Raw genomic sequence first — 26,056 nt, 5'->3', positions numbered from 1 at the left:
AGGCGGCGGCCGCTCTGGCAGCAGCCATGCCAGGGGCTGGAGGGGCCAAATCTGAAGCCAGAGGCAACGGCCCTCTGCCTGGAGGAGGAGGGCTCATGGAGGAGATGAGTGCCCTGTTAGCAAGGAGGTAGCGACACATCATATATTACTCTTCGATTCAGTACGTCTCAAAATAGGCACTTGAGTCATATGAATGAATTTCAGATCTTGTTTCATATACTACAGAAAAGTGAAACTTGACACAGTTGCCATACAGTAGATTTAGCAAACCCCAATGTTGGTCGCAATGGATTTTGTTGTGCCACCTGAAGAATAAGTTCATGTACTCATCACTCTCACTATTCCTCAGTATTATGAGATGATATGTAGTAAAATCGTAATTTAAATGCACTTTGTTGCTGACAGAGAAGTATCACTGTAAGATCTAGAGAAATCTAAGGAATTTAGGTTTTAAAAATGTGGAGTTCAGGAGGAATTGTGTGGTCTGTGCTTTATGATATTAACATTAAACATGATGATATGTTTTTAAAAATAGCAACTGTTTTTCAGAAATAATTCTGGACTCTGTCTTACAGGAGAAGAATTGCAGAGAAGGGCTCATCACCTGAACCTGACCAGAGATCAGTAAGTACCATTAGATCCTTCTTGTCTGCTGTATTCATGGGGTAGGACTGGATAAGTCTGACTTCTTCCTACTCCATTCAAGCATGTACTAGGTATAAGCAAATTGATATTGGATTAGCATTTGTTGGATATGTGTAAAATTATGTGTGTTGACATATCAACTGTCTTTACATGCTTGCAAGAATAAATCAAATCAATCAAATTGTAATGAACTACAATCGCATCTAAAGTGGCCGTAACATGATGTAAACACAGTAGAAGTTAAGTTGAGCTGGATTGTGTGAGCACCATTAGCAAAAGAGATGAAGAAAACGTTCAAGCGCAGTGGTGACACTCATTGAACAACATGTTGACAGCTCTGTGTTAGTGAAGAGATGAAAGCAAAATGAGATTTTCAAAAGTGAATAAGGGGAATGATGGTATTGCTTTCTCCACACTGTCAAACTTGACAGTGCTATTACCATCACTATAAGATCAGGTGCTGGCATATGGTTTTCTGTTAGCGGAAATCAGCTACAGTACCTTGTTTGAATATTGATTACATTCCAGGGAAGAGGACAACTTATAACACCCAGAAATTTTAAAAGAAGGTAATAAGACTAAAATTATAAGAACACGGGGAAAGGTGATGAGTATGAATTTAATTTACTGATTAAAGCCAAACAATTTTCTGAAATGGTGGTGAGATGTGTGGCTTTAAAATTTTAATCCACATAAAGATTTTTCAAGGAATTTATGTGCAATTAGTTTAAAATATTTGTCATTTAGAGGACAACAGACATGCACTAATAGGGAATTTCAGGGCAGATAACTGATAATTGATAGTTTGTTGTGGCCAGTACAAATATGACAAATTTGCATTTAACAGTTTTTCAAATAATTTAAAAAATAAAGCTAAAGACTTTGAGATCAGGGATCATATTTTGATGTGGTCTTTCTTTATGTCAATGCAGTTTTTGTGAACAAATTATAGCATAAAATAAAGTTACTTATCATTGTTCATGCACTTTTTTTCTCTCTCTTTAAAAGCTTTGACATGCAGTGGTGGAGTGAGGACTGAAATCCCTTACTTACTGTAAGTAAAAGTAGCAATGCAACTGTGAAAAAATACTCTCAAAAGTAAAAGCCCTACATTCAAAATGTTACTTAAGTACAAAAGCAATAGCATCAAAACATGCTTAAAAGTACTAAAAGTACTCCTTATGCAGAATGGCACATTTCACCTTAATGTATATCACATTATTGGATTATAATTATTGATGCATTATTGTGTTCACCATATTCAGTGTTCCGGTTAGTAAAAAAGGAGCTAAATTATATTTTTTATATGCTTATATCTGAAATACTGCTGGATAACTTCTAAATTTTCCACTGGAGATCAATAAAGTTAAATGATTTTTCTTTATTACTTCTATTAATCTGGTTCTGAAAAGTAAGTAAGTAAATAAAAGTTCATTTATATAGCATTTTTCTAATCCAGAGTTACAAAGTGCTTCACAATGAGAAAAAGAAAATAATGAGAAAATAACCACAATAATAAATACAATAAACTCTGCATACAATATAAACCTTCAATACGCTAATTCAAACAACAGATACGAGATTCAATAAAATCAGAAAAAAAGTAACTACAGTTATAAAATAAATGTGGTGGAGTACAAATATAATATTTACCTCTAAAATATAGTGAAGTTGAAGTATAAAGTAGCAGAAAATGAAAATACACAAGTACAGATACCTTAAAATTGTACTTAAGTACAGTACTTGAGTAAATGTACTTAGCTACTTTCTATCATGGTTGACATGCAAGGCAATTAATATGAATCCATGGGTGAACTTATTCAGTGTGCAGTATTTATTCAAGTCAAAGATGAACCCCACCTAGAAAAGGTTCCATATAATGTCATTTAATAATTTAGTAAAATGTCATTATTTGAGCGGTTAAATAGTTTAGTTCTCTCATTCAGTGGATGACAATCTATCAGTCACAGTGTTTAGCTAAAAACTGCAGAAATGTGTTAAAGATGCACAGTAAGAAGCTAAGACTTTACTCCAGTAACAACAAAAATAAGGAAGTAAAAATGTTCAAAAATCAAGGTCTGCAGGTATTGCAGCTTAATAGGTTGGTAATGATTAAACAAATTAGGAAAGAAGAAAAAGTACAAAAATGATTAATTCAAAATAAATGAGAGAAAATGAGCTTAATGCGTCTTAAATGGATTAATCTTCTAAAACAAAATGAAATCCAAGGAAAAGGTAGTTCTTCATGAAAGCATGATTTTTTAACTACAGGAGCGGGAACAGTCTCATTCTCAAGACAAATGACAAAGTAGTTGTAGTATTGTTATTGTGTGACGTGATAGGTCTTTATGAAAAGTTTGTGTTAAAACTCTGCTCTAATTAGTCACCTTACCAGTCTCTTTGCGCTGGCAGTTGTGTCAATTTCAGGTCGCCTGTACTGGAATGATGGTTTAGGAGTGAATTTGCTGATGGATTCAGTTTCACATTTTCCTCTAACGTCAGTGAAAACTTTGAAAAACAGCAGCAGCTCCGATGTTTAGGATGCTGAAACTAGTCACAAGCTGTAATGCCTGCCACTCTAACAAACATCAACCCACTCAGCCAATGAAAGTACAGTAGAACACCCAGCCTGCCCTGTCATCTCCCAGAGAAATCAGCATACTGAGCAGCGTGTTCATCATTCCAGAAAACAGGTAGGTAGGAAAGAACCACAAGACAGTTGGTGTGTATAACTCCACTTCATCAGCCATGCACACCACCTTTCTAGTACTGGTTATGACATTTATATGTATTTATTTTTCAGGGAGTGCTGATGTTTGTACCTTTATTTTACTTTGCGAAACGTTAATGTTAATTGGTTATTTCAATTTATTTGCTACTTCCTAATCTCTGCCAGAATTGTTAATTGTTGAACATTTATTCTGTCCCCACCCCAAAAAATATGCTGCTGAAAGAGACCCTGTTCTTCTGGTTTTAGGCTTTGCACCAGATTATGGAAACTGGCTGCCTGGATTTGCTCCCATTCAGACACAAGAGCATTAGCAAGGCCCAGCACTGATTTCGGACGACAGTGTGGGGGGTTTGTGGTTGGCGATACAGCGCATCACAAATATGCTGGCTGGGGCAGAGGTCAGGGCTCTGCGCAGGCAAGCAGGCAAGCAGGCAAGTTCTTCTACTGCAAATCAAAGAAGGCATTTCTGTATGAACCTGACTTTGTGCACAGAGACACTGTCATATTGACACAGAAAAGAGCCTTCCTTAAACTGTTGACATAAAGCTGGAAGCACGCTGTTGTCCAAAATTTAACTGTATGCTATTGCATTTCCTTTGCTGGAACCATGGGGCCCAGAACACGAAGTCTAAAGACTGGCCTATCCAAATACCTTAAACCATGTACTGCATTTCAGTACTTGATTCTCTGTCAAATCATGTTAGAAAAATAAGTGCCAGGAAATCACTGTAGTTGTGATTAAGAGTTAAAGCCTACACTAATGTCATTGTTTGATTAGTTAATCTTGTGCATCACATCTCTGTAGGTACATGATCCAAATCCCATCTGGTACGTCAAAATGCAGTCAATTTAGGGTGCCAACATTTAATTCATCTAATGTTTGTTTAATATATGCAACTATTAGTGCCAAGAGTGGTGGAAATCTTCCATCAAGGTATAAAAATTAAACTGAGAGTTCTCTTGATTAAACCAGAGCGCAGTTAATTCTGAATTATCAAGTCAGAGGTCAAATGAAAAGCAAAACAGATATTTGTGTTCATGCTGTTGAGGCTAAAAATGTCTTATGACCAAGTATTTGGCCAACATCAGTGTGAGCAGCACAAACATACAGTGTTGTGCCCATAGTGAGGCAGAAAATATCAAATTGCCTACATTAATGCAGTACAAGAATATCTGCAACAAATTGCTCCTGGCAAGAAACTGAGCCCATTATCTGATCAGATTTGACCACATAGTCTTCAGTCCATTCAGCTGACAAAGACAGAACAAGTGGGTAATGTGCCCAGCCGGTGCTGACCTCAAACTGGTGGAGAGCGTTCTAGCACTCAGCGCCTCTTCTTTCCTCCCACTTTTGAGTTCTTAAGTCAGGCCCACAGCAGAGACTTCATGAATGAGCCTTAATGTGACAGAGAGATTGGGGATCACTTTCTCTGTCTGGCTCTGCCAACAGTCTGATGATATCGACGACTAGATGGCGTGAACACAGACGACTCCAAAGAGCGGATTAGAGTGGGGAGATAAGGCTATCCACTGTAATTAAGCCCTATCTCTGTATAGCCACTGAAGAAAATAAATCACCCTTCAGAGCCTGCCAGTGTTGAAATGCATGAACAATTATTCAATAATTAATCGTTCTACATGCGGGCTCCAAACACTAATAGGACAAATTTTAACTACAGCATTATAGCACTGTTAAATTCAATCAAGTCTGAATGCGTTTAAGATCAATGTAACAGATCACCTATTTAACCTCTTTTAATCACTCTAATGTAATTGTATTAGCGCTATTATTCAGCTTTTTATGATGTGCTCTATGTTAATTTCCCATTCCAGGCATGTATAATTAGGAATAGAGATATATAGGGTGTGGCACCAGACATACTACCAGAGCCGTTAAGCAGGGCCCTAGAGGAAGATGGAAGTCATACTTGCAATCCAGTCTTGTTGCTGTGAGAGGCAGAACACAACATGCAGATGAGGTCAAATGTAAAGGTATTAAAGTTGCTGGTTTACAAAATGTTATCAAGTCTGCAACGCACTGCTGCCAATCATATCTTCTTCATTTACTGTTTTAGACACATGGTGTCTGCAAGGTCATTGTCTCTTGCATAAAGGCTGTGAACAGCAAAATAAAAGGTTGTTAGCATGAGCGGTTTAGCTTCCATGGGTACAAAGACAAATACACAAGCATCACAAACAGAAGCTCAAACCTAAATGATAGAAAATAAAATAAAATAAAAAACTGAGCAAATAAATATGAAGACAAAAATGGATGAGCAATAACATTGTTAGAGAATAGTTTGGTACAAATAATTAAAACCATGTAATGATGCCAACACATTTTTTCAAGTTGCTTTTAGGCTTCTAGCATCATTTGACAGACCCTCCCCACCAACAAAATAAGTATAGCTTTCCTTTCCCACATGCTTTAGAGTTAAGGTATAGTATGTTGATGTTATGTAACACTCAGGGCACTGTTTGTTTAATAGATGCATACATTTAGAGCTGATCAATGAACTGATTAAAAGAATCAACCACTCTTTTAACAATCAAATAATCATTTAAGTAAGTCATCTCATTTAATTTGTTGGCAGTAAACAGACAAAAGATCTGCACACTGTACTAAGCTCCAAGCAGTTTCATTTGGCAGCAATGTTTCAGTCACACAGTCTTCATCAGGCATTGTCAAACAGGCATCACCCTGAAGAACACACATATATAGACACCTACAAATACACCACGCAGGTGTTTTCAGTCTGAATGATTCCGAGTCAGTCTGTTTCTAGGAAGGACCAATCAGGACAAAGCTGAACTGCACTGTCCAATACTCCCAGTGAGGGAGCAGAAGATGCTAATATGAGAGGGACAATGAGTAGGGGACAAACAGAAAAAAAAAAGTTAAACAATAAAAAAAATAATCACAAAAAATACAAGAAAATCACAAAAACAACTCAACCAAAAAAGAAAATTATACTCATAAAGACTACCAATAAAGTCAATAATCTATTTCAAGTTGGAAAAAAGCCAATATATTAATTGTATAACAAATCTGACCATATTACAAAGTTTCTGATCCAAATCTAAATTTAAATCTTTAGGTGACTGGGTGTTAAGAGTAAAAATAAAAATATAAATATCTGCTTTGTCTCATTCAAATTTACTTGACAGTAAACTAAATATTTTTAGTGTTTTGGAGTGCTGGTTCTGACAACCAAGCATACTGAGTCACCTTGATTTTAGAAAATTGTAATGACAGTCCTCACTATTACTGATATGTTATAGCCCAGTGCTAGTTGTAGCACAAAATAAATGATTGTAATTAAGTATAAACTCTGCTTGGCTGTTAAACATTCTGCTGTGGTACATAAACTAATTACAGTGCCTCCAGCGTGAGTTAAGAAAACTCTATAGGTTTAATTTAATGAAACAGACACTAAAATCATCAGTATTACAGCACACCAGCCAGACATCTTGCTATCATACACTGTGGGTTTTGTCTTAGCTGGGATGCCAAACAGTCTCATTTTTCAAACTGCCATCATATCATCTGTTAAAATAAGAAATACATTAAGAAAGTAGTGAACAGCTCTTATCGCAGCATGTGAGGAAGGGCAAAATAAATCAGCTTTCATTCATTTTAAATTAGGGAACATTTTTCCTGGAAAATGCAGTGAAGACTGCCATCTTTATCAATCTCCCCCCAACTTGATCATTACTATAAAAACGCGAGGGATCAGTTTACTAAACGTCTAACGACATTTGTACCATTCATTTTCTACCGCTTAGTCCCTGAACGGGGTCGGAGCCAATCCCGGCCGGCAATCGGGCGAAGGCAGGGTACACCCTGGATAGGTCGCCAATCCATCGCAGGGCTAACACATAGACGAACAACCACACACACGCACTCCTATGGGCAATTTAGAGACACCAGTCAACCTAAGCTGCACGTCTTTGGACTGTGAGAGGAAGCCGGAGTACCCGGAAAGAACCCACGCAAACACAGGCGGGGCCCGAACCCGGAACCTTCTCGCTGTGAGGCAACAGCGCTAACCACTGTGCCACCGTGCTGTCCACATTTGTATCAAAGCAGGGGGGAAAAAAATTATCTGTTTTTGGATCTGGAATCGGTTTCTGCTGTTTCTTTACACAGAAATCATCGCTGCAGAGTAAAAGGTGGTTTCGCCACAGAAGTATTCATAAATGTGTACTGTCGCTGTCAAAAGTATCTTTCGCAGCAAAACAAATGCATCTGCAGTGCTTGTTTTGCTTTTTGCCTAATGGCAGCTTGGTTAGACCTCTTACGGGTCTGTATTAGGCAGTCAGTAGTAAAAGGGTATTAGACATAAATAAAACAGAAGTTGTCTTTGAAATGATGTGGCATTTCCATATCAACTGAAATGAAAACACTGTGGCTCCCTTGATCTGTTTATGCAAAACTGAGCCAAGCCATGAGATACTGTGATGTCTGATGTTCTGCTGAGGGCTCGAGTCAGTCGGCCAGCTGGTGGTTAGATGGACAAACGTCTGAAATTTCCCTAAACACTGCGGTCAACAACATGCAGAGACATCTGAGGCAACACACATGGGTGTATGAGATGCCAAGAGAGTGAAACACAAGCCGGTGTGATGTGTTAAAGCTGATGAATGTCTCAGATGTAACCATTGTCTGTAAATTTTATATTACTGCATATTTTCATTAGAGTACATACTGTACCCGAGGAGTACATAGCACAAGCATTTTATGCATTTCCTAATAGCATCAGTACAGTAATTGTGTGTTCATTCCTTCTGAGGTCATATCTGAATGTTAATCTGTATAAACTAATTAGGTCGTGATGCAAATTCCAACCTTATATTTTGAATGTCGGTGGTGAAGTGACCATTCTGTTCAGATTTTGACCTGAGATTCTGCTTTTTATTGTCTTTCATATATGTTGGATTTAAAGAAATTCTTTTTAAAAAAGTGTTTAGTGGTAAAATACAGCATGCAGGCTCTTCATGGCCACAAACTGAAGTATGAATTACAGCTGAAATTAATTTAATTAATACCTGCCCTGAAACAGATATATAGTTGTGCTTGTATTTATTTGGTCAAAACAAAAAGGAATACATTTAAATTGCAGCCCAGTATTACCACCCTCTATATCAATGGTCTCAGTGGTTGTTAATTTTTATTTCAGACTGACAATTATGGAGCCCTGTGATAGACTGGTGAAGCTGTCAAGGATGTACCCTCCCTCTCGCGCAGTGTCAGCTGAGATTGGCTCCAGCCACCTTTCAACCGCTAAAGGCTAAGCGGATACAGCTAATGGATGGATGGCAATGTTATTTACCTGGTGCAGTATCTTTGTGAATGAGCCCTAAAATAGAGATACTGTGTCAATTCCACCAGACACAGTTTTATACACTCTGCTGTACAGGTATAGGCTGTTCTGTCAGTTCTGTCTGTGACCTCAGCGCTCTGTATGTTACTCTGAGATTCAAATGGAGTGCTGTGGTTACACAATTATCTCCTGCTGGGAGTTTTGACAGCCTGGTCATTTGTCATTACCACGTCTGTACCCAAGAAAGAAAGACAGCAAATCCCGGCTGTTCTCTAACGCAGGGCGAACAGAGCACTGCTAACTAGCTTCCTATTTCGAAGTGGAATGCAAACTTAACAGCATGATGGGTCCTCCCAAATGTCAAGTTTTCTAAACAGACAGCTTAAATCATTAATAGGTGATGCCATGGGTAGTTGTTAGGAAAGAAAAAAAGGAACCCTATGTGTCAGCAGTCACTGGATGATGTTCTCCAGTCAGCAGCACAGCACATGGCACTGGCAGAGCGTAGAGGCCCAGTGGTGCAGCTGCAGTTGCCAACCGAGGGCCTGCAGTGACAGCAGGCGAACGTTCACATAATGTAAAACAGCAATGCATCAAGGTCAATTAATGGGCCAATTATGTGCTACTGTTAAGATTACTGTGTTGTCACATAGGTAATGGTTGCAAATTGACTTAAATCATAAACAACCACCCACCAGCATTCACTAATGTGGAAGTGTAGTGATGGAAATGCTACAAACATACAAACTCAGTGGTGCTCACAGAGAAAAGAGAAGCGACATTTGGACACAAGGTTTCAAAACAAAAAGCTAGAGTCATTTTTTCCTAGTCGCTGATGAGTTGCAAGTTACAGTGTAGCATGGAAGTTGTGTGTGTGTTTACATTAGGCAGATTTGAAGTGTAATTGTCGATGGGCTGTGCTTGCGATGATGTTTTCAAGCTGTTAAAGCTATTGGTTTATATATTTTCATGTTGTATCTGCTGCAGTGTCCAAATGAAACAGTTATTGTTGGTTATTTTTGTTTATGAGTATTGTGCTATTTTCCAATTCTAGTGAGGCTATTGTGCACTTTTACAAAATGAATTATGGTCTAAGGGCCCAGTGGGACAGCCTGAGATATGTTGTTCCATCACTGCCACAGTGTGACAACTAACAATGCAGGCTGTAAGTTGAAAGTCAACAGTTGCCATAGGAAACACCTATTCGGAGGCTTGACACTTTGATACTGTGTCTATAAATATGTTCTATAGTCCTATCCTTATTTGAAAAATAAAAAGCTATGTATGTTAGTATTGGTATTAGTATGGTTAATACTTCCTATATTTCTCACAAAAAAACAAACAGAATTCAGCAGACACATCAACTTCTCTTCCTTTATTCTTAAGGTTTGACAAAAAAAAGGTTAAAGTTGCAGTGATTTATTACAAAAAGCTGAACTATTTAACCAGCTACTGACTTTGAATACAATCTGTAACTAAATTCTGTTCTAAAACTTTTTCTTTTTCCACCTTCTTTCCCCCCTTACCCTGAGGCGCTTGCTGAGTTTGGTAGAAAGAAGGACAGAGAAGCATTTTGCCAGAAGCACAGAATCACTAGATTTAAGTCAGTGGTTGTCAGTGGTTGCCTGACTTCTCTGGAGAATGACAACCACAATGAAAGAAAGATGGCAAGATGGCTTGACTGGCAGCCTTTTATGTCTGTTCACTTCAAGGTCAGATGTACCACAAAAAAAGAAAACCAAAGAAAATGTGAGTGATCCAGAATTTCTTAAAAACCATCTACAATTCAAAACTATGTTGTGGCAAAATGAAGATCATTAATTGTGAGTGGCAGTGAAAAGGACTCTAAAGTGTCAAGATCAAAAGAGGAAGTCAAGTAGCAGCAGAATAGAATAATGTAAACATAACTGTGTGACTGCCAGCATGTCAAATTCAACCTCATCTCATAAACGCCACAAGGAAGAAACATTTTCAGAGGTTAATTTTACTGTATTATCAATTAAAGCAATTGCCAACAAATGAAAGAAGGGGCTTTTCAAAACCAATTCTGAGGATAACTGACCATGCTATGTCTTCTCAGCAGGTGGTTAGTCATAATACAGCAGGTGATTCATATGAATTAATTCCTACCTGTCATTCACTTTGCTCTGCCGCTTCAGTCTGTCCAAGTAATTGTAGTCCTGTAGATTTCACTTGGCACCTACAGCAGGATTCTTGGCTGACCTTCCTGTGCGCTTCCTTCTAGCAATTATCTATGGACATTTTGGAGAAAGAAAGCACAAATATTACAGTGGGAATCCCAAAACAGATACTGTTCAATATATAAAAAACAGGTAGAAACACAGGATGAAAACCATACTTAAATGAAAGTTTTCATGTCTGACCATTTATTTGAAGAAATGTTTTGCTCTCAAACACGTTGCATTAAAGAGTCAGGAATATTCTTTTGTTAAAATATCACATAAAGGATCAAACGGCATTCAAATACGTTCAGTGCTACACCTCGCACCCTGTTTCTACCTGATAAAATTCTGCAGCACCCCTGGCATTACACATGTTGTTATCCCCTGGACCCTAAGAAGCACAGAAGTATATCATAATCTGTTTTCAAATGATGTGTTACAGTACCACGCACTGGTATTTTCCACATATGCTTATTCAATATCCCAGTGATAAAAACCAGCAGGACCTCAATTTGCCTTCGAACGTTTAATCTCCAAAAGAAAACACTTCTACACAAAGCAGCAAGAAGCAAAGTAACAGTACAGGGTCATTTGGTGCCAATGAAGTATTGGTAAAATGAGTTTCCATGGAGACTAATATGCTCGCAACTAAAGACACTTACAGTGGCATTTTGGAACGAGCGAAGCAAACTGCGGGGTACAAAGATAACAAGCTGAGACAAAGAAACAATGTCAACACAGAGGGCTCAACCTGTAATCAGCATGTACACTAGCTGAAAAAGGTAGAAGACATTATACGCAGGTGGATGTTAAATATAAATAAAGTGCACTGTGAATCAAAACATTAAACTTTAACACTAAATTTGAATATTACAAAATTATGTTTTTTTCCTGCATTGTTTTCCCAGTTCACAATGTGAATGTATAATTTCTTGCATGCCGACAGGAACATTCCCCAACAAAAAAAAAAAAAAAGTACGATTGTTTCTGCACTACCCTAGAATAACAACCCTGATTATAAGAATACTTTTTAAAATGTGCAGTATGTTTAAATAAGAAACAAATAAATGAGAAAAGTGTTCCTGGGGATTTCTCCGATCTGGGTTGTAAATTAGCTGTTGAGTTCACTCTGGCACATTTATAAAGATGCTGAATAAATAAATGAATGAATAAATAAAGAGAGCAAAATTAACTAAAACATCTGCTGTTAAGAACACACTAGTCTTTGAAATTCAAGCTTAATTTTCAGAAGATATAAAAAAGTCTTATGTATTCTGGCCAATATGGCATACTGAATTTAGGGTCAAATTTAGAAAACAAAATTCTACGTGAACAAATATAAAACACAGATATAGCAACACAAACATATTGCTGCAGTAGACAGGACAGTTGGTTTGACAGGTGTGATATTTTCAGTAATGGAACAGGATGCAGCTTTTTTCCCTTTCCCATTTCCTTTTCATGATCTACAGTACTTGCAGGCCAATCCAGTCTCCCTAGAAGTACAGGATCTACAGAACATGTAATGCAACTTGTTGTGCTTTTGCCTTTCACTCCCTAGATAAGGGTTCCTGTCTCATCTGAAACTAACAGTCATCATTAGCCTTTTTTCAAAATAGTTAAGATGTTCTTTCTTTCATAATAGCCAAGACCTTTTAGCCACCTAAACCTATAGAATCCGTTAAAATATTGCAGTTGATCAACAGTGTGCTATTGATGCAGAAGCCAAGCTAAGTTTTTCAGACATGGGATCATGAGTTCCAGACTTCTGTCCCTCCAGTCTGACTGCCCTGTGTGATACTGTAGTGAACCTGACTTTCAAGTTAGTGGATCCATGAGATTTATCAATTTAGCGGGAAATGACTCTGAATAGATCTACTCTTCAGTGGATACAGTTGCCTATAAAACAAAGAAAGCGCTGCTCAAAGGTGACTTTTATTTTGAAGACACGCTGTGTGCCATTGTTGTGAATTTGCTGACATCAGTGGTCCAGAAATGTATGCCTCTGCGCAGTGCAGCTTCTAAGTAAACAATCTGTCGATTCTGCACACATGACAATGCCTGCTCACTTCGTTGAAGACCTCTAATGTCTATCTGCCAGCGAGCCACTGCAACCACCGTCATTGGTTACAAGGTGAGATATCTACGTGTATCCGAAAAACACACTGATGTGATCGAGTTGGGGTTTTTGCTTATCACCACAATATCAAGTCACCTTGTTGTTTTTCCCGTCTAATCAAAAGTCAACAACAATGCTATCTAACCCTGATATGGAGCCAATTAAATCCTGGTCTCAATCTATGGCGTTGCAAAGCGCATGCTAATTTGTTGTCATTCAGCCTTTGATTCCTCCAAGTCTTCTGTCCTGTCTCAGGGTTGCTGTCTGGATACGTTTGACTGCTTGAACGGAGGAGCTACCTACAGACAAAATAAATAAAGTTATAAGACATAATCATACAGGCAGGTTCACAGGAGTACACAGACTAATATTTGGTACCATGAGCCACTGTTTTATCAAAGGGTTGAGGAAGAGGGTGAAGCTTGTTGACACAGGCAGAGGTACACCTAAGCCACTCCACATCCCAATCGATCACAGTTCCACTTCACTACAAGTGGCAATCCCCCAATAAACTAAGAATTTCCTGCCCGTGCTGACTTTCAGAATCTGGACACTTGGCAGGACTTTCAGAACCTTCGGTTACAGTACTGTGCAGCGCTATTGTCCTCTTCCATTGCTCCTCAATCAAGACTGACTCAGTTTGAGAATGTTTCTAGCTCAGTGCTTGGCTGGTGCAAAAGCAGGAAACAGATGGCTGGCTATTTCTGGATGGTACTACAGAGTGTCCAGCTTAAATAAAGTGTTCTTTCACTGGATCTTAGTGTGTATATGTGTGCGTGTGTGTTTTTAAATGCCAACACAGGGAACTTCATAAAGCCGTGGACTGAGAACTTGTAAATGGTCTGTGACAAGGAGATTATAAGAAGGTTTTTAAGGTATTTTACACTATTACACTAAATTCACATTTCTCCCTCCTTACTTTCTTTAACTCTACCTAATCCTCCCCCGGAGGATGCCTATTAATCTGTACCAACACCGCGCTCCTCCTGACGAGGCGGCAAACAGGCCACCATTTGCTTTCCTGATCTCTGTCACTCAAATGGTCACGCAATTACTGTCTGTCTTCACAGGTTACATAGTGAATATTAGCTGCATTGTAAGCAGAAATTAATTACATGAGCAAGTAGACCAAGTTAATAAAGGCATTTAAAACACTTCTGAGGATGCACCTCCACGAATGGTTACCATGGATTCATGCTTATGGATGGGACACCATGAGCCGGACTGTTTATGTTCTCGGATGTAAGCGAAATCATGGCACAACGATAAGATCGACGATGACATGCCGTCTGGCAGGTGCTGACAGTTAGAAATTACATTAAGCCTTATCTTTTCATTATGAGATTTTGAGCCTACACATGTAGATGGAGCAATCCCTTATCGAGGTATAGTGCCTTGGCTGAATTTGAATTGATTTCAATTTATCTGGAATCCACTGCAAATTCTTCTCATGGCTTGCAAAGCAGGAGGCAGTGACTGCTGCTCACAGGTCAAGTCAGATTCATCTCAGGCTGTCTGATCAGCCCATCCCGAAGCTGTGCTACGTGTGAGAAATAGCACATTTTAGATTAGAACATTCCCTCTAAAAGCCTTCAGCTGTAGTGCACATCTTTTAATAGTTTGGGACAGAGCATTCATTTCATCTCTGGTCGCTTCTTTTAAAGGCTATCCCACAAGGTCCTATCACTAGGAGGTTCAAGGGCAAAATAAATCAGCGATGACACGTCCCGTCGTTGTTATGTAGGGCGCAGAGGTCTCCTGTCTGCAGCAGGAGCTCAGGTTGAGAGATCCCTTTTGTGTCTGTAGAGGGATCACATTAACAGCCTGACTCATTACTTTAATAGCAGTACCACGGCTGCAACATGAATAATGCCATTCCTTCTGTGAAGAGGTTACAAACCAGTCTGACAGTGGAAAAAGCATCAAACTATTATTAACCATAAATGACACACACTGCCCATACAGGGTAGGCAGATATATTTAGTGCTGAGTCAGTGTACTTTGTTGAATCCATTAACCGTGGATATGAATAAAACCGACTGTTCAGATTTAAATAAAAGATGGATGGAAAGTATCAGTTAATAAAAATGTCTAGGCCAGAGATCACTTGTTTAAGATGAACACCATGTGCTTTAGGTGCAACACCCCGGATTTAAATTTGCAACAGGACCCCTGACCCTTGTCTTTTCTTGTTGATGTGAAATAAAGCAAAAATGACAGAAATATAATCTTCAAAAAATGTTTAGGTTGCAAATGCTTCACAGCGAAAATTCTTTAAAAGCTGAATGTTCTTTAACCTTGCTTGCCTCTCAAGCACCTTCTCCACCTACCCCATCACCAGGGGATCTGTCACAAATCAAAGATGGGAAGGTCAATAAAAGCAAACCATGCCAGAATCTCTGACTGACACATCAAAAAGTTCCCTTGGCAGTGTTAGACACTCTGCCTTCCTTCCCTTCCGACCAATTTAGCAAAGTCCGAGGGGAGCCCCCTAATCCATGCCTCTGAAAGTGCGCTTAATCAACCTCTGATTAAGAAGGAGCACACCAAGGTGTCCGGCAGCATCTTTACTGCCCTCCACTCCTGAGGTCAAAGAAAACAGAAGGAAATAAAATATATTTGTCTTCATAGCTTCCTGCACCTGACGTTCCTTCTCAAATGTCTTGGTCTTGTTTTAGACCCTTCACTCATTTCACATCCACTGACAGCAAATACAAAGCAAACATTTAGTTCCTTCTAATTTCTTGGCTCTGCTTTTTCACTCTGTCTCCCCAATTGTCTCTTTTTGTTGTTGTTGTTGTTGTTATGAGTGTCCCCCGGGTGTCTGGGAATGAATTAAACATCAGTATGTTGCTAGGAAGGACACGGTTTCTCCTGAAAGGACTGAACGTAGTGCTGTTTGAGAGGAAAGCAGCAGTGGAGGTGACAGAAGAGGCTTTGCTCAGCACGAGGATGTGGAACCATCAGGGAACCACTTTGACCTCTAACATCTGACCACCTTCATGCATAGTCATTGTTTCCTCCTCAAGTCTCTCCAGGTAATTGGGGTCTTCTAAAGTATTTTAAAAAAATTGCAGGACATGTTTGGCATTTGTTAGGGGTGGGTGAAAATGTGATCTTGATCTCATACCATATCATATTAGACCAGGTTCACTTGGTGATACTTGGCACCATTGAAAGCACAGTGTGCCGTCATGTTGTGATTCATGAGGTTATTCCATTATTAACAGAATAATGCTCGTTTTTTTTTTCATAACTATCAAATAATTTGCCAGACATGAAATGTTTCTTTATATTATGCTCTGTTAATTTATTTCAGTGCCCAGTTGTGATAAAATAAAGAGGGATAAATCCTACATTACCTCAGCTACTCTAGAAATGAATACCGAAACTGACTTATGTTGAATTAATATGTTTAAACTTAAAACGAGTGATTAGTCTGATGCATAGAATAGAAAATCAAGATTTAATAATTCTCACCTGGTCAGAACGGAAACTGATCATTTTATTGTTGAGCCTACAAACATTACTAATGTAAACCCTCCATAATCAGTGCACGGTAAGAAGACAATGCATTAATACAGCTGGTAGTGTAAGCCCCTACATTAATACATCTGTCAGTTCCAATGCTGTGTTGTGAAACAGACTGGTTTTAAATTCAACTATCAGTGAGACAGACTTGAACGCTTTTCTGCCCCCTCAGAGTTTGAAGCCTACATGTATCTCCATCAGCTGGCTACTGGGCTGGTCCTGTACCTGTTTCTGCCTCCACAGCTCCGACATCCTTTTCTTTAAATGTTGAATCATTTGCACCTTCTTTACTTTCTCCATGTTTCTGTGTCCACTGTTGCATTTTGAGTTTCTCCCTTCTCTTTCGTCTCCTCTAAACCTCTCACCTTCAGTCACTCTCTGAATATATACAAAGCCTTGGTTAAAAAATCTGATCAAGCACAACTCAAACCTGCAATAGAATAATGTCAGTAGCCATTATTTAACAAATGATTGTGGTTTGAATACAGGTTAAGGGCTGGCAAATTACTTTAAGGATAATGAACACAAAATAACAATGCTGATAAACTATGTAAAAATAACTTAGTGTTCACATCTTACATTGTACTCTTTAATATGACAGGTTAAACTTTTCTACCACAGTTTAAAGATATCCTGGTAAAAGTAAAAAAAAAAAAAAAGCATATGCATCCAAATATTTACTGAAGTATTACACCCAAAATAAATGTATTCATTATGCTGGATGGCACATTTCATATTAATCTATGAATCATTTGATTATATTTGTTGAGGCTTTATTGTGTACATCAAAGTGAGCAAATTAATATAGTGGAGTAAAACGTCAAATATTTGCCTCTGAAACGTAGTAAAATGAGTAAGGTAGGTACTTTATTGATCCCACAGTGGGGAAATTTCCATGTTACAGCAGCAATAGAGAACAACCAACATAACACCATAAGAACAGAAGAACAGACACCACCATAAGAACAGACACATAAGAACAGGACTTCATAGAAACACGGAAAAGAACACAATGAGGACACAGCTGCTGTAACTAGCTGCCACTCTGCGCGGTGCATGTGTACGTAAGTACGTAATAACAAAGAAAACTTAGTCTTAAAATAAAAAGTTGCATCAAGGCAACAAAGCATTAGAACCGATACACACAAGGATTATAAAAGTAGCATCATCAGAAGGTTGCATTTTACACAGCACAAATAAGCAAAGAAAGGCACCTAAAAACAGGGCAAAGCAGCACTGGAGAGGATCAGGAACAGTAGTAGAGACTAAACAACCAGGAAATCAAGGACAATCGAATATTACTCACACAATTAATCCCACAATGAGGGAGAGAAACCAGTGTTTCAGCCATAAGGATCTCTGAGCAAGACATTACACATGAACCTATTTCAATGCTTTTCACCCCCAGGAGCTGAAATATTGCACCACAGTAGATTATTGCATAGTCCCTCATAATTTCACCTATCATAGAAGAAGTAGCAGAAAAAAGAAATACTCAAATATAAATACATACAACTACAGTACAGTACTTAAAACAACAGTTTGAGATTGAGATTTTTCAGGTTGGTGTTAAAACAATAATGATGTATCCCTGTGTACTATACTTGAGAATATGTCTTAGTCATTGTCATTTCTGACCCTGAACATTTCCAACAGCGACACCACTACGCTGTCAAAAATGAGGGACAAACTACACAACTCTCGTTCTGTAAAAACATGCAGTGCAAAGTTCATCTGAGGCTCAAATGCAGCTTCAACTGTCCCACTAAGCTAAGTCAACCCTGGACAGCACCTTGCTGTGCTGTGGTGGAAGGACAGCGTGGAGAGTGGAAATGACAATGACCAGGATCTGTTCTCACAGTACTTAGGGATGCATTGTTTTAACAACAACTTGAAAAATCCCAAATTATTCCTTGAAGTTTACTTGGTTATAGCCCATCACTGGAAGTCGGTGCTTAATGTGCACAACATCAGGCTTATTTAAATCAAGTCAAGCCTGATATGGCAGAGTCCACAAAATTAAATTAATGGTCCAGCACAGCTTGTTTTCACTGTGATGCATGACATATTGTACAAATGCAAAAAAAAAAACAAAAAAAAAAGCCACAGGACTGTCTCCTGTGTATCCTCCAAAGTTATTCCTTATGACATTTTAAAAACTAGTCTGCTAAACCTCTGCTGTGAGAAGCAGAATTGGCAAAATACAGAGTTTAGTCAAAAACTTCCCATCTGCTGTCAGCTCTAAAAGTAGGAAAACTACAGTACATTTTAATTAATATGAGCTTTCATGTCGATTTATTCATTTACTCGTTGGCATGCACAGAGTGGCGTGCATGTGTTAAGAGAAGCTGTGCTGCAGAACTCCAGCTTTTATTTCATTTATTTTCTTTCAGTCTAGTATAATCAGGCATGAGCGTGACAAGTTTAAAATCCCAGGAGCAAGTTATGAAGTATTTCAAGGTGAAATATCTTATTTTTTTCTCCCTACGTTGATTATGCAGGAAGGAGAAATGAGTCTCATATTTCAAAGTAGAGTTCAGTGAACTGTGGTCATGTGATTAATATCCCTTGTCTGAGACATTGCCAAAGGGCTAATGCCTGGTTTTTGGTTTACAATAACAAGAGATTTGTGTTGTGCATATGGTCAAAACAAGAACCAAAAGTCAAAGACTTTCCCAGAGCGAAAACAGACTTGGTAGGAGTGTGGTTTAAAAGGAATCACTATCAGCTCAACCCAAGTTCTCTACCAACCATCTCCACTATTTCAATGTGATTCTGATCAACAAAGTACCGTGCTTGTTCATGACAACGCCCACATGAAACATACAGTCGAGGTTGTGTAATTGCCTTAGTATAACAGAAGAAGGCTCTTCCCCATTCACAGCACTTTAGCAATAGAGAAAATGTCCAGCAATGGCGCAGACCTGTAGAAATGAATGCCATCCATATGAGCTGATCCATAAGATACATTGCTGTGGTATGGTGTAGGTTGTAAAGGGTCCTGCATATCACTGTAAACCACTAAAACAGGTGCCAAAAACAAACAAAGATTCGGTGAGATGCCAATCAGCTGCAGTCTGTACACACCCACGCAGTCACAAGAAAAAGCCTAATTAGCTTAAAAGAAAAGTGAAAATACTGTGTGGGTGGAGGATGGCTGCGGAAGACCATTAAAGGGTTTGTCCACCCAAATCACTAGTATGCCGCCTTCCTTGTGTTGTTTTGGTGGTAAATATCAAATAATAATAAACTCAAACCTATACATATGGGTTGGTATAATTAAGAGTATGTGAAGTTCATTTTTTGTGCCTTGTGTGCACTGAGCCTTTGGCGGCTCCAGCTGATAGATTGTGTGATCGTGTCAAATAACTCGACAACTGCCAACCTCATGCTCCGTGATCAGTGTTTTTATTCTTGGTGTGTGGTGTAGAGGGTTAAACCTGAACAAAAACGTTTCTTCAACCTATCTCTGGCAGATTTAGGGAACATTTTACATTTTTAAAGTTTGCCTACACAATTACACCTTGTTCTATATGCGGGCAGTTCGGGAGATGCTGCGAGGTTTCAGTTGATGGGTGTCCTGCAGCCCTATTTTTTGAAACAGTGTGCACAGTGCACAGCATTTTAATTTAATATTAAAACTTTAATTATGCAATGCTAAATACAAGTTGTGGAGGAAGACATCACCTCCCACATCTTCTCAGCCCTCATTCTTTTCAATCCCACCTTCTCCGCCTTCTATCAATTTTAATTTTTCTTTTTTTGCATGTCAAGTCAAAAGAAGGTTGTCACAGGAGACAGCTCTCATGTCTCACACACATGATTGAGGTAGCTGCAATTTATAACGTACCGGCAAGAGCGACAGACCTCACTTATCTCAGAGCTCACTCCTCTGCCGGTGCCCTTTCACTCAGCCAATGAGGATGAAGGTTGCAGGTTGGGCTACTTTGTCAAAAGTAGAGGAACCATTACAAATCTACCATATCCATCCTTCTGTAGGGCATGGAGCTTTTCCCCTGGTGCAAAGCTGTTGCAGACCTGACTCTCTTCAAAGCTTTTTGTGCATCTCTCACGCCTGGGAAGCTCACAGGGGGGTTGTTATCACAAAGGGCCAATTTGTTATCTTGTTTTCACTCCATCACAGGAGCCATTATTTGGGACTTTTATCTATCAAGAAAAAGCAGTTAATGTGAACAAGGAAGTGTGTACTCTGTCATTATGCCACCGAGGCTACTGACTTCATCTTAGACTGATTCAAGCTGAATGAACCTGAGGCAATTACTCCAGCAAAAGAAGATTGACAACTACTCCTTTGTGAACTACCTTGAACTATTAAGTTGTGCCCTGGTGGAGACACCACGTCTGATCCTTATGTTAATATTTTGTGTACTAATTGCACTGCAGCCCAAAGCCCTTGCTGGAGTAGGTACTTCCACTGTAGGCAGATCCTCCTATTAGTCCCAGCACAGTGCTGCCTACAGCACCTCCACCCAGGAACGTGGGCTGCTAGATAATGCATCTGCACCTGCAGGACGGACAATATTTCATAAACCTGAGTGCAAAGCCATGATTTATCACTTTCACTTATTACTTGAGACACTTGGAATGATTGATTGGTTTATCCTCCAAGCTGAAGTTATGTATATTGTCTAGGAGAAAAAGAAGGGAAAATGACAATTACCTGCCTAGGTACCTAGGTGGGAGGATATTTCCTGAGAGTGAACCTTAATGAAACAGTCTCATGCCCTTTGTGTCTCCATCATGCACCGTGACTTAGCCATCATTATCAGATGAACGGTGCCTCTGTCTATGCAAATGCTTCCTATTCTTTCTCCTGCATGTTCAGATGGATTTATGAACAGTAGCCAGCTCAAGAAATGGAGCTGAGCATCGAGCAAAACTCTGCTTTATAACGTTTTTCTCTTTGAGGCAGGAGAAGGAAAATGTCATGGTGGTGTTAGAGACATTAATGTCAGACGCTGTCACAGGTATCATCTGGAGAGTGAACAATTTAACTTTGATTTGTTAAAAAAAGGAATTTAGTTGAAGGAAATGAAACAAATATTTGCCTTCCTACCAAAAACAGCCACTAGATCAAATGCCACTGCCATTTACAATTAGGAGCTCGAAGCGTTTTTCCACATCAACCTGTGAAACATCTATTTGGCTTCCTGACATCTGATCCAGATAGCCTTGACATCCACAAACCATTCTCAGTCCGGCCCAATCACTTGTCACACACAGAGTGTGGGCTGCGCCCCCTGTTACCCTCATCACAATTCATCATTACACCACAAGCTGTCAAATTAAAACTTTTAAATTGTATGAATGCCTCCTCAGAACTTTCCCTTTTTCCCAGCAACATATTGCAGAGATAATTGAGGACATTAGCAGCCATACTGTTACCAAGAGATGAAAGGCAAGGAGGGAGCGGTGACAGCTCTTCTCGCTTGTGGCGGTAACGAGGGACTGTCAAAAAGCTCTCCGTGTTTATCTCGGATCATCTGGGGGATTTAAAACCCTTACCTTCACAATTCCATTCTTCATGGCGCGTCCTTTATCCACAGTGATTTACAGAGGCTCAAGCCCTGTACTGCGTGATGAATGAGCACTCTTCACAAGGTGTCAGGGCCAGGCAGTGGTGGGCGGCAGTGACTTGCCCCCCACACCCTCCCCAGGCTTCATTTTTCTTTGGTTTTCCTTTTTCCTCTCCTTGCCTTGCTTTAGTTTAATTTCCAAATTGGTTAGGTACTAACATATCAAGTAGATTTACAGAGGGGATTCTGATTTGTAGATGGCAGTAAAAAGCTTTATACAGATGATAGTTTAGATATGGTGCCATCTGGAAATCTAACCTTTTGATTTTAAGGGATATATGCAATTTCAGATTAGTACAGGTCTTGAAACCTCACTTTCATTCCAACATCAAAGAAAAGGCTTAGTTTGACTCAAATCAAATGATGGTAAATGACCACACAGCTTTGACCAGTTTTTCATGAAGCCATAGCTATCACCTTCTTAGACAAAATTAAAGAAAATCTCCACTGAGCCTGCATTATGGACTTAGAATTGTGAAGTTTGAAAGACAAAGATGCTCTTAAAAAGCATTATGGGAAGGCAAGGGTCCACTCAAACCAGAGCTGTTAAGATAGAGTTGCGACACTGAGGGGCTGCAGGCAGCAGGTGACTCAAGTAGCTTCAAACAATTACACACAGCCGATTCAGATCCGTTGTTTTCTGTGGGGCACAGTGGGATTTATCAGCAAACTGCTACTTTTAATGACTTGCACAGCTTTGCAGACTAATTCTGTGTTCTGTGGTGTAGATAGCTCAACTAATTTAGCTAGTTAGCTAGGCGCTTAAAGTGACTCAACAATCAGAAGGTTGTAACACTTGTTTTGACATCTATGTACCTAATATGAAATGTATAATTATTGCTATTAATTTCCACTTCTTACTTTAGAAGACAGCAGCCAAGTCAGTGGAACTCTGTGTCGCTGCTCCTAAAGTTTGAAACTATTCAATGTTCTCATGATCCGTCATTACTGTGAAAAAACGGTCCATATAGAGTCAATGGAGATGTCACTCTCCTTAATCCACTCTGACCCAAAATAAGACCCCCAAAAACTATTTGCCATCTTTGCTCAAAATATTGCTTTACTATACATTAAAAGAAGCAGGATTTTATTCAAGATTCAAGTTTTTTATTTGCCATTTATGCATAAACATTCTAGGCATATAGGGATTCTTGTGCAGCTACCCTTTGCAGTCAGGTAAGGAGTCAAAAGCCAGAAGAACACTTAGTCTTAAAATAAAAAGTTACATAAGGGCGACAAAGTATTAAAACACAATACACAAAAATAGGGTAGCTAAATGTTGGACGATACTTAAACAACCTGTCCTTTTTTTACAACCCTAAATCAGAAAAAGTTGGGACAGTATGTGAAATCAAATTAAAATTGAAAATAGTGATTTGTAAATCATAATAAACGCTTTACTGTCCCGACATTTTTGGACTGTGTTGTAGGCATCAGAATTGAAGTAAGTGTTTATTTTGAACAAAGAACAAAGTTGCCCTGCTGTATTGTTTTCAATGTAATACAGGACACAGATGATTTACAAATCACTATTTTCAGTTTTAATTTTGATTTTACATACAGTATTGTCCCAACTTTTTCTGATTTAGGGTCGTAAGATACCTTGTAGTTTTGCTTGACAAAAGCTGGAGTTCATTTCTATCACTTGCATGTAATAATCCAGTGGTCACCAACCCTTATCCGCTACCGGGTCACAAGGAAATTGTGATTCAGCAAAATTAGGGCAAATAATAATTAAATAATGGTACTGGGTATTAAGGTTAATTACTGCAGTAAATACCTTTAACGTAGCGTACCCTGTCTGTGCTGAATTTTGTTTTGTCTTAGCTCTCTGTCATAGCTGCAGCAATTACTAATTTTAAACCAAAATAGGTCATCATTGCACCGGTAACCAGTGCAAAATCAGCAGTACATTTATTTAATTTGTGTGAGACCCCCATAGTTGGTCAGTCCATAACAACAGTGTAGATTTAAAATTTAAAAAAAAAGCTCAACAACCCCTAAAATAATCACTGCAAAACTGAGATATGATGATTACATAAAAGGTATCTTGTATCTGCACATCAAGCCTTTTCAAATCTACCAGTTAAAGCTCACAGAAGACTGTACTTTAAACAATCAAAACTCAATTTAATTAAATCTCAGGTAAGTTAGAGCCCTCTCAGGGAAAAGAAAAGAGTTTCCTGCAATTATACAAAAGTAAGACATTCATCTCTGTCAAACGTTTATGAAACTCTTTCTTGCAGCAGAAACTTGTCAATAAAAGAGTTTTAAATATTAATAAAATATGCCTCTGGGTTTGCCCTGTGCAGCACAAACAATTATCCCAACAAACATTTCAAACATTTTGAAATAAGCTGGATTGCATTTGCATTTTCAGTTCATACATTTTAATTTGTTTTAGGGCAGCTGTCAGGCTGATTGTAGAAATTGTGTCACAGATTTAGATAATGTGGAACGCTGAGGGAGAGGTAGGGGGTCTTATTGAAGATTCTTCTGTTGGGGGAATAAAAAAAATGCCTCACTGACACAGAAAGTGAAGTGTCATTTTATTGACATTGTTATGCTGACAACATGTTAAGATTTGTTTTAAGAGTTTTGAAAATCCGGCCTAAGATCCTTAGGGAGTGTGTACGTGACTGTGCATAAACATCACAGAATTAGCATTCAAGGGCGAAAATAGCTTCTTGCTGACGAGTCATGGCTCAATCATTTTAAACACAGCAGGTCCTTTGTGTTTGTGCTACTCCGAGTTTGGCAGGTTAGTCCATTAAGCAGAGTTCAGCCGTGTATGAATAGAGAGGATAATATAACAGAAATGTAATAAGGCACACTATAGCACAGCAAGGAGAAGAAGTGCGTCAAGGTTACTTTCGTTCCGCATTTTTAAATCAGTTCTACTTTCCTTCAGAATTTGATTTTACCTTCAAGTTGAGTTTCCCATGTTTCATTTAATTTTTACTTTAGAAATCTATTTTCAGTTTTTGGTCAAATTGGAGGAAGATGGTCATGAAACACCATATTGGGGCACTTGGGTTCTGAACACCCCAACACCCTTTTTGAGGCCAGGATACAAGTCACATAATCTTCTAAGCATGACGCTTCTCTACCGCATTCAGCTGACTGCTCTGACCACAGCAGCTTTACTGAAGCACAATGTTACAGTCTGTTGGCTAACTACTTTTTGCTAGCTCTTGTAATGTCAATTATGTTTTGGGTATATCTCTCTTTGAACCCAACTCTACTGGTTGTATTTTGAGATTTACTTTCCTCCAAGTTCTGGTCCATGCCATAGGTGTTACAAAGCACATTCTAATTTTACTTCTGTACATAAGATCCATTAATAAAACAGTCTCATGTCCACTCATTACCGCTGTATCATACAGACAGATGTTACCGTATATTTTTATTTTGACCTGATACCAAGAAATACCAGGGTAGATTACTTCTAATTTTAGTTATTAGTTTTAAAGCTACAGTATAACACTTTTTTCCAATGATTTTTGTTGTAAAAATCTGCTCCAAAACTGACCTCTCTAACCAATCAGAGGATTTCAATTATTTCTGCTTGATCAGTAAGTTTTGTTGCATTCTCATTTATTGTAATTTCATAAAGCTCTAAATATCTGAAGAGCTGGGCAGAGCGTGGCGGTGCATAGCAGATCGTAGTAGACCATAGTGGAGCAGGGATCGGGAGCAATGGGCGGAGCAGAGTGGACTGATTTGGAGTTTCATTTTAGTACTACCTTAAATTACATACTGTAGCTTTAAAGTTAACACACACACAGAGAATTGCAAAACAGGACAATTCAAAAGTGAATCAGCATTACAGCCTGCAGTTAATAATTAAAAATAATTATAGAGCAGTGGCTCTGTCTGTCACAAAAGCAGCTGATAAGCAATTTCTGCAGTGTTTCACTCCCTAC

The 26,056-nt window shown here is 38.7% G+C and overlaps 1 protein-coding gene across 6 annotated transcripts in view; it reads right to left on the bottom strand.

Moving 5' to 3' along the window:
- Positions 1–26,056, bottom strand: part of LOC109962837 (RNA binding protein fox-1 homolog 3-like) — a 483,365-nt gene that overhangs the window by 335,086 nt on the left and 122,223 nt on the right. For all 6 annotated transcript variants that reach the window (XM_020604885.1, XM_020604886.1, XM_020604889.1 and 3 more), the window contains one exon: positions 10,831–10,952. The gene's annotated coding sequence lies outside the window, so the exon portion shown is untranslated. The remainder of the gene's footprint in view (positions 1–10,830; positions 10,953–26,056) is intronic.

The sequence above is a fragment of the Monopterus albus genome, unplaced genomic scaffold, assembly GCF_001952655.1.
Source record: "Monopterus albus unplaced genomic scaffold, M_albus_1.0 scaffold68.1, whole genome shotgun sequence".
Classification (NCBI taxonomy): domain Eukaryota; kingdom Metazoa; phylum Chordata; class Actinopteri; order Synbranchiformes; family Synbranchidae; genus Monopterus; species Monopterus albus.
This window is presented reverse-complemented; position numbering and strand designations above follow the sequence as displayed.